We start from the raw sequence: 10946 nt of genomic DNA, 5'->3' as shown, positions 1-10946 counted from the left end.
AAAACTACTCTTAAGGCAGATTGGGAAAGTGACCCCAGCAATAGACAGTCAGGATATGACTGTGCGTAACACTCTGAATATTGCAGAAAAGAATATTTTAATACTAATATGGAAAGAAGGGTGAACTTTATGTTGAAACTAGTCTAAAATACATAATCTAGATTTCCATATACTGGATATTGTCCTACCCAATTTGGAGTAAATCAGCAACTTAGGGAACAGTAAATTATATATACATACATACATAGAACTTTGTTCTATTTTCTAGAGACTCATACAGAGTGAGTTATAATGATTTCCTTTTGCAAACTAAAATTCTTTGACTATGGTTCACATACTGAATTCTGCTCTATAGCAAATACTGTTTAAGGACCCTCCAGAGTATTTGGAGTGCTTAGTGCAGCCGGCAGTGATTGGTGAGCGTTGATACTAGAACAGCTACTCCTGAGAATTTGCAAATCAAGCTGTGGCACTTTCCATAATGTCGATTTTCAGTGTCCATTTTCACACACTTTCTCCTTTTTTTCCCTTCATGATCTTTTTCTACTCTCATCTTTTTAGCTTCAAACACCCAAATTTGTGGTGAGTGAGGGCATAATCAAGATTAGAGTATTATTGCTATTTTGGCCACTTCCTTTCCCTTCCTGGCCTGAATTTCATCATACCTATCTTGTCCTGTCCTATTCCCAACATATTTTGTACCTCTATATCTTGCTTCAAATTATCCAATTTTGAAGACACACTATAAAGAAAACTCTGTCCTTCCACAGTAGGCTATAATTTAAAGGAAGAGAGAAATATTCAATATAAAACCCGTGTGTGTGTGTGTGAAAGTGAGGATAAATTCCTTTAAATTATTGGGCTGAAATTATCCCCGTAATTTCATCTGCAATTTTCTCTGATTGGAAAGAATTATTTCTGTCTTGTTCAGTTCAACTATAGGCAAATAGGCAAATTTAATTTCAGGAACTTAAATTTGAGAACGTTGGAATGTTTCAGGTACTAAACCCTACATTAATGTCTTATGAATCAATAGTATATTTAAAGTGAATAGAAATGATGATGCTCATTTAAAAAGGGAGTAAGTGGCTGTCTTTACATAATTTAATTAACCCATACTAGGCATCTAGGTTTTTTCCCCTAAAAATACATAATTTATTACCCTTCCATTTCATGTAAGAATAAAAGCACTGGTTTTCTTCTCTCTCTCAGTAGTACACATTTCTATGGAAGAAAACATAAGGAAAAACTCCACATAAAAAGTCTATAACCAGATGGACTATAACAGAGTTTTACCCAAGTCCAATTCAAGTCTCAAGCTCCCTTGAAGCTCTCACAACAAGATGTCATGTAACATTTGAGTTAGCTCTTTAAGGTACTTACTGCCTGGAAACTCTTACACTTTGGATTTACATGCAAGTACTTTGCCAACAAAGGTCCGTCTAGTCAAGGCTATGGTTTTTCCTGTGGTCATGTATGGATGTGAGAGTTGGACTGTGATGAAGGCTGAGCACCGAAGAATTGATGCTTTTGAACTGTGGTGTTGAAGAAGACTCTTGAGAGTCCCTTGGACTGCAAGGAGATCCAACCAGTCCATTCTGAAGGAGATCAGCCCTGGGATTTCTTTGGAAGGAATGATGCTAAAACTGAAACTCCAGTACTTGGCCACCTCATGCGAAGAGTTGACTCATTGGAAAAGACTCTGATGCTGGGAGGGATTGGGGGCAAGAGGAGAAGGGGACGACAGAGGATGAGATGGCTGGATGGCATCACTGACTCGATGGACGTGAGTCTGAGTTAACTCCGGGAGTTGGTGATGGACAGGGAGGCCTTGCGTGCTGCGATTCATGGGGTCGCAAAGAGTCGGACACGACTGAGCGACTGAACTGAACTGATACTAGACTGTTGTTGGTTAGTCTCTAAGTCATGCCCAACTCTTGCTACCCAATGGATTGTAGCCTTACAGGTTCTTGTGTGCATGAGATATCCCAGGCAAGAATAATTGACTGAGTGAAAAATAAAAAAAATAGAAGTGTCTTTGGTTACTCTTTTTTTTTTTTTTTTCTTAATTAAAGAGAGAAATTAGTTGTCTTGATGAGAGACACTATTGATTGTTACAGTCAGATTGTTGGCTGATATTTTTATTTTAACCGTATATGCAAACTCTAAGTCAGAGAGCCAGGAGCTTCTGAATTCTGATCCCAGAATTGTCATTAGTTTCCTCTGCTGTAATGGATATGTCATCTGAGCCCAGTTGCCTCTATCTTCTTATCAGTAATACCGGAATAAGACGCTAGTTCTTACTGATCTCAGAGGGGTAACATAACCAGTATTTTAGCGTGAGAAACACACATTTTAAATATCTGGGAAAATTGCCTACTTTAAATATATATATATACTGCTGCTTCCCTGGTGGCTCAGACGGTAAAACGTCTGCTTGCAATGAGGGAGACCTGGGTTCGATTCCTGGGTCGGGAAGATCCCCTGGAGAAGGAGATGGCAATACACTCCAGCACTCTTGCCTGGAAAATCCCATGGACAGAGGAGCCTGATAGGCCATAGTCCGTGGGGTTGCAAAGAGTCGGACACGACTGAGCGACTTCGCTTCACTTCATACTGCTGCTGCTGCTGCTAAGTCGCTTCAGTCGTGTTTGATTCTGTGCAACCCCATAGACGGCAGCCCACCAGGCTCCCCCGTCTCTGGAATTCTCCAGGCAAGAACACTGGAGTGGGTTGCCATTTCCTTCTCCAATGCATGAAAGTGAAAAGTGAAAGTGAAGTCGCTCAGTCGTGTCCGACTCTTCGAGACCCCATGGACTGCGGCCTACCAGGCTCCTCCGTCCATGGGATTTTCTAGGCAAGAGTACTAGAGTGGGGTGCCATCGCCTTCTTGAGTATATTATTCATTGAAAAAAAAAAGTTATACTTATTACGAAAGAAAAGATATGCGTTTTGTGAACTCAAATAAAACTTAAACATTTTTTCTTAGTTTCTTTGTTTCCAGCACAGAGACTTTGGAATGCAACATGACTCCCATACTATTAGATGATTTCTGTTATTTGTGAGGTTTTATTGCCATAAAAATAATTTGCTGCTATCCTTCTCAAATGATTCCCTAAAATAGTAAGATTTTTGTGCCTGAAATGAAGTGGGAAAGCAGTAGTGTTAAAAAATCTATTTACACACAAAGCAAGTAAATAATTTTAACAAAGTTAATATAACCAATAAGAAAGACAACAGTAGACAACACTTCAAACTGTTAATTGCATAAGGGACCTCAAACTTCATTAGGCTATCCCACTGTCTCTTGTTAAATGTATCGGTCCTTTAGAGATGTATCTTATCCAATATCTGCTGCAATAACTCCTCTTTGAGATTATGAGAATTCAAGCTGTTTCTCCTGTGACATTCACTCCTTTGTAGCTTAGAGACAAAGTGAATTAATTCTTCCCACACAAAGAAAATATCAAATTTCAAGGAACACAAGTTTAGTGTTAATATACAGTCATATAAAACACTCTTTGAGTTAAAGATATTTGTTGTGTTTAAATAATTTCTTTCTTCAATCAACATTTAACTCTTAGAATGCCTTCCTGAAACCTTAAGTCTGTACTTGTAAAAGACTATTTTAATACTTTTTTCATCATGTAACTCATGAAACTATGGATGTATCAAATGCCTTTGCAATTTGAATTTGGTTCTCAATTGCGGTGAACTGACTTGAAAGCTCCTTTATATATAAAGGAGAATAAACATAGCATATTGATTCAGTTGGATAAGATTTTAAGGATTATCTGAATTTTCTGTGGTTGCATAAATTATCTTGCATAATATTAAATATATTTAAAAGCATGTATTTTATTAGTATTTCTGTATTTTAACATAAACTGTAAATTAATGACAAAAATTGTTGAGGTAGAGACTAGCTTGTTGACTATAGTCTTAGCACCAGATATTTTATGGCTTTATTAATTATCTATAATACTTTTGTTGAATGAATGAATTATTCATTTTGGATTTTGTGTATCAGTTAATACTAGAAGGCTTAAACTACATTTAAATACAATATGTGTTCCATAAAACGGATAAGCCATATTGATATTTCAAAAGCCTAAAATATATTAAAAGGTTTATATTTAGGAATATTTTCAACCTCCGAAAAGTTAAACTTCTTCCAGAGTAGAAGATGGTTTTCTTTTAATAGAACAAAGCAAAGTGCAAAATACATAACATCAGAAACATTTAAATCTTAATCTCTACTTTGTTACTTACTTCTCCTTAAGATGGCCTTAAGCAATGCACTAAACCTCTCAGTTTATTCATTTTTGGGATAATATTACTTAATTTATACAGTTATTGTTTTATTGAGTAGAGTGATTGCAAAGCTCTTCAAAGACTGTAAAATACGCTGTAAATACTGAGCTAAATTCATTCAATATCTTCCATTGGGTTATAGACAAAGAGAGTTCCATACATATGGTGAAAACTATGTGAGGAATAACTGATAATGAGACTTTGGGAGAATTATTGGTGAGTAGAAAGTTAATATGCAGTTAAGATGGTGTTGTTTGTCCTGTTTATCTGTGATAATGCTTTTCAGGTGTTAAGGCAAGCTATGGGACTTCTAAAAGTCAATGAAGTGAAGTGAAGTGAAGTCGCTCAGTCGTGTCTGACTCTTTGCGACCCCATGGACTGTATCCCACCAGGCTCCTCCGTCCATGGGATTCTCCAGGCAAGAATATGGGAGCGGGTTGCCATTTCCTTCTCCAGGGGATCTTCCTAACCCAGGAATCGAACCCAGATCTCTCACATTTCAGGCAGATGCTTTAACCTCTGAGCCACCAGGGAAGCCCAATAATGGTATGAGAGTGCCTAAAAGTCAATGACTGGATATAAAATCCAGTTTAAATACTATGTTTTCTAGTAAAGAACCACATTCTATAAAAAGAATGAATTGAATATAATTTTAATAATTATATTCATCCAGTGTCTGACAAATTAAAATTAGATTCACTCTAGTGATGTCATTTTTTATTTGAGGACACCTTGTAGAATCTGCTTGCAATGCAGGAGACCTCGGTTTGGGTTGGGAAGATCCCCCGGAGAAGTGAACAGCTACCGACTAAAGAATTCTGGCCTGGAGAATTCCACGGACTGTACAGTCCAAGGGGTTGCAAAAAGTCAGACACAACTGAGTGACTTCACTTTTCACTTTTGTAGATGTCAATAAATAGCATATATATTTTATATATTTAAATAAAAATATTTCAAATTATTTGTATTGGTTCAAGCATTATCCTTTTTTTTTTTAGCTAAAAGAATATAATTATTTCAGTGTTTGATTTACACCTAATAGAAAAGTTCACTAAAGGTGAAACAAAAAGAATAATAAGCACTGGTTGAAATATTCACACTCCATCATAAATTAATCAATGATGTATTTTTTTAATTAGAAAATATTTATAATCAAGTTTGGGGAAAATGCCTCAAAGAAGGCACTCTCATACCATTAATGGGATGCCAGATTTATACTCTTTTAGAAGAGAACATTAGGAGAGTAGCAAGAGTGATAAAAATTCCCCTATACTTTTGAGCATGCCCTTTGAATTTTATTCTAGGAACCTACTAGGTAACAAATAAGTGAGGATTAGGTCACAGATTTATGGACAAAAATTGTTCATTGCAGAAGTACTCAAATTAGTAAACTGTCTCAAAGTTAAATATTCCAAAAAAGGAAATACTGTCTAAATAATACTATAGTTATATTTTATTGTTTGACGGTTCAGTAGTCTCTGACTCTGTGATCCCCATGACTGAAGCATGCCAGGCTTCTCTGTCCTTCATCATCTCCTGGAGTTTGCTCAAACTCATGTCCATTGAGTCAATGATGCCATCCCACCATCTTGTCCTCTGTCACCTGCTTATCCTCTTGTCCTCAATCTTTCCTGTCCTTTATTGTGCCCATCTTCACATGAAATATTCCCTTGGTATGTCTAATTTTCTTGAAGAAATCTCTAGTCTTTTCCATTCTATTGTTTTTCTCTATTTATTTGCATTGTTCACTTAAGGCTTTCTTATCTCTCCTTGCTGTTCTTTGGTACTCTGCATTCAGATGGGTGTATCTTTCATTTTCTCCCTTGCCTTTCACTTCTCTTCTTTCCTGCTATTTATATGTTTTAGGATATGATATTATTGAACTTATGCTTTAATACTATTTGAAAACATAGTGTAATGTAGTACAGTGAACTGAAGAGCAGGGCAAGGCGATCTAAATAATTCAGGCGCTCTTTTTTAAATGCCAACAATTCACAAGGATCTTATACCAGATGATGGGTTTTCTAGGTCATTTTGCTATAGTTTAACCTAAGGAAGAATGATTAAAGAACACTTTTTCTCCCCTTCAGAAAATTTGGCTGTGTCAGCTTAGAAGGATCTGTAAAATAACCCAGTGATTTTTTTTCACCTGAAAACAGTTTAGCAACTCTAATATTTAACTGTGTATAACTATTATTATTAAAAGGATTGTGTGGAGTTTGAAATTTAGAAAAATACGGCTTCTTCATTTTGTAGTTGTCATCTTTTTAGAAGAACTTGACCAAATAAATGCATTCTTTGCTGTGCCTTGGTTTCCACGTTAGAAGACAAAGACATCAATGATAAACTACCTCCTAGGGATGTTTTTGAGCATTAGTTAATGTTTGTAAAGCCTCCGCAGAGAGCAGATGAATAATGAAATAGACTCTCAAAGTAGTATTAGCGCTCTCATCTTTCTCATTAGTCTCTAAGAGGCTTCATGCCAACTGTTAGCATTTCAACTGCCAGAATGAGGGGTTTCTATTTTAATTTTGCCTGGAAGAGTGAGTGTTTCTTGAACATCTGGGGTTCACCTCGGCTTAATTCCAATAATGCTTCTATGGAATCAGGTATGTGAAGTGTGATGACCAGTACCACAAAGGAATTCATATCTAATTTTAGGCCTGCTGTTTCAATTTCTAATTTAGCTTACATTTTAAACCTATTAGGAAAAGCAGTATCTAAGTAACACTTTCGAGATTTATCTGAAGTTTTTATGAGAGAAAATTTTGCTTTAAATTAAATTACATTGAAACCAAGTCTCTGGGGAATGGGCAAACTGAATGCGATCAGTATTTTTGCCAGCTCCTTTCACCTTATTTTTCTATTATATGTATCTTGTCATGACAGGCATAAAAGAATAAATATAAATAAAAATAACTCATTCTTTCATTTTTTCAAAAAATATATCTAGGAGTTGCTTATTGGGTGTCAAATGGTGCTGGTAATACACCAGAATTCAAAAGCAATGGAAAGCCTGCCCCCATGGAGGATACATTTCATAGCATCTATAAGACCCATGATGTTGTGACCATATTTTTATACCTTTCCTGTACCTGTCATACTGCCTGTCAGTAGTAGACACTTGGTCCACGTTCAATGAAAGAAACAGTGAATGAATGACTAGGGCATATGAAGATTCTGTAGATAACAGTCAAGTTTTTCATTTGCATTAACTAATTTCTGGGGAATTATTGGCATTTGGCCATATGGGCTAACAGAATTAAATAGATATTTAATCAGTTTTACAAGGTAGCTGTTGTTGTTAAGATTGAAGTACTTCTAACAATGGAATAAATGTAAACACATACATATAGATTGATGAGCATAGCTGAAGTGTTCTCAGGACTCAGGAAATTAATTTTAATGAGTCATAACTAAAGATGAGAGGGAATAAAATGGAATCAAATCACATTTCATTGGTTCAAAGAATATAAAAAATGGTCAGAACTTATATGCCTCATGTTGTTCTTCAGGGCAGCACAGTAGAAACAATATCTGATTTCTAGGGTAAAGTCAAGAACAATGCTGTCCAAGAGAACTTTCTGCAATGTTATGTCTCTGCTGGATAAAATTGTTGCCACAGGCCACATGCAGCTATTGAGCACTTGAAATGAAGCTCGTGCAAATGAAAAACTAAAAGTTTAACTTTAATTAATTTAAATAGCCATATGTAACTAGTGTCTACCATTTTGGACAGTGCAGCTCTAGAAGAAGAAAAAGAAAATGAGTAACAACTCAAAGAACTGTTTCACTAAAATTCCTACATGACAGTTAGAACACGTATCAGATAATGGTGGCAACAACTTCAGAAGTGATGAATCATAACATGGCAGCTGGGAGCTGGGAAGGTAGAGAACAGGGAACAACACGGAGTGTGGTTAAAAGCTTCAACTAAGGAATGAGATGGGCTTCACTGGTGGCTCAGTAGTAAAAAACCTGCCTGCCAATGCAGGAGACATGGGTTCAATCCCTGGGTTGGGAAGATCCCTTGGAGAATGAAATGGCACCTCATTCCAGTATTCTTGTCTGGAAAAATCCCATGGATAGAGGAGCCTATTGGGCTACAATATGTGGGGTGGCAAAGAGTTGGGCACCACTGAGTGACTAAATAATGACAGAAAAATGACAGACCTGGGTTTAAATTCTGATTTCTAAACATCTAGCAGTGAGTATTTGGGCAAATTAACATAACCAAATTCCACTGTGAGGCAAAGAATGCTATCTGCCCCCGTATCATAAGGCTGTCATGAGAATTAAATGACATAAAGCAGGGATAGTGCCTGGTGCTCTGTCATTGTGTGGTATGTGACTGCAATTATTATTAGCATGCTATTATTATCCAATCTGAAGTCTTCTCAGATGATATGCATAGAAAGGGAATAATGTGATTAAATGACCTGTAACTCGCTCTGATATTCATTCTGCCTGGATGCCCGTTGCTCTCTGCTATTTCTCCTAGTAAAATTGTACTTCATCAAGTCTTGACTAAAGTAATTTACACTGAAGGTTTACTTGAAAACAGTAGAGAAAACACACTCACTCTTTTTGTTCGGAGGTGGGGAGGTAGTGCACAAATGCTGCTTTGTGGTGGTTTATTCATATTCTTACCAAGCTGCTTCAGGATATGTTCTTTAGAATTATGGGGTGATTTAACTTCTGTATCATTTTCCTCCTGTTTTGTAAACAAAAAAATAACAAGTTCAGAGAACTCTTCATTCCAGAGCTATTACTATTTTGGGTGACCTTTAACCCCTTGGGGACAGAACATAATCCAGAAATTTGATATTCTGGTTCTTAAAGATGGAATGCTCTAGTTTGTTTTAGGGTTGGTAATGCTGTAGTCACTCTGTAACTTCCAAGATGGGTGGTTAAGACAATGCCAGGTCTGCATGCTTAGCAGGTAACCAGTAGGACCACTAAATGACATTGGCCAGTATGCCCCGTATAGTCTATTTTCTATGAGTTTGTTACCTTAGAGCCAAGCGTTGTGAAATAAATTTACTTGTTAGTGACTAGAATTTTACAAATGAAATATGATACAATAAATATGAGACCAATCACACAAATATTTTTCACATTTTTTTTCTTTCGTTACAAAAGCATGTATATGTGCATGTATGTGTGGAGTCTGAACTAAGCCATGATGAATAAAATAATTTGTATTTGGGTCATAATCAAAAAAGAGTGAAGGCTTACTCTTTATGAAGCTATAGACCAAAATATATTTTTGGTAGATACGTGGGCAAAGAGAGAATGCAACTTTAGAAATTATCGTGAGAGTAATATAAAATGGTACATGGTATTTAAGGGAAGTTCAATATTGTATGGTACATGGTGATTCAGAGATTAAAGTGATAAAAATGAGAAAAAGAAATTTATATATAAATCATGATAACAAGGAAAGAGGAAAGAAAGAAAGTCATTTAGTCAGTTTAGTAGCAAAGAGATTTCCAGCAAAGTATACAAATCTTTGCAGCATAATAACTGGGCTGAAAATCTTAATGAGGAAAATCTGAGTTTCTTCAGAAGTAGATATATTATTTTGTCTCCAAGTACCAGGAATTTACCTCCAATCTCCTCAACTTTACCTCTCTCCTCCAACCCTACCTCTTCTGGGAATTGTTCCACATCCTTGCAAAATATCTCACACCCAAGGAAGTTGTCATTGTGCTCCATGACCTCCCAGCTAAACCCCTCAATTGATCTAGAGTTGAGCATACGACAAAACCAAGTGGAATTTTAAAATTGAAATAAAGAAAAAGTTACTCTTCACTGATGAACTTCCTAAGATATAAAATCAATGTTTTCCAACATTTTGGGCAGGTTTTCTGTAGAAAGAGAATGGATCTGACACCCATAATGTAGCAAAGATGAGAATTAGAAATGGAGCCCTTGCAGATTTGGTTTGTGGGCTCTACTTGTTTTTGAGCCCCAGCTGTATCTCTAGTCTTTCCAAGAGCTCGGTGTCTAATTGTTTAGTATTCTGAAATCCATTGTATCCTTTTTCCAATCTAAAGAGAGAGAGGGAATACTAGTACTTGACTAATACAATTGTTATAGGAAATACAACTAAATAGTTCGAAAGAGAGAAGACATTGCAAGACACAGGAAGGGCAAAGATCAGCAAAGTAAGATCTTCAAAAACAAGAAGGAAATATAAAAACAACATGACTAGACTACTTGAGTGGGAATGATTGGTGGTTAAAATGAGAAACAAAACTGAAGAAGCAATTTAATTACTTTGTTTTATATATGTATAAAATATTTATGTGTGTGTGAGGTATAAATCTATGTATTTCACTAACTCATTGTTCATAATGCTGTGGCTGAGAATACTGTGTGTTTTCCAAACTCTGTTTACTTTTCTGCTGATCTTGGTCCGTCCTCATTTTGGAGTTGCCTGCCATGCCATTGAGTTCTGACCTGCGGGAAAGACACATCATGATGTGTGTGACTTAGAATCCTGGCCCTTAGAAATCTCCCTCAAGTGATTCTCACTCTTTCTTCCCACCCATTAACTGAACATAGATGATGATGAATATAGGCTTTGATGGAGAGGAGGGGAGAGCCACAATATGAAAAGAACCTGA

The sequence above is a fragment of the Bos grunniens genome, chromosome 3, assembly GCF_055505025.1.
Source record: "Bos grunniens cultivar Pamir isolate PY7600 chromosome 3, Bosgru_T2T1.0, whole genome shotgun sequence".
NCBI lineage: Eukaryota > Metazoa > Chordata > Mammalia > Artiodactyla > Bovidae > Bos > Bos grunniens.
Note: the sequence above shows the minus strand (reverse complement) of the source record.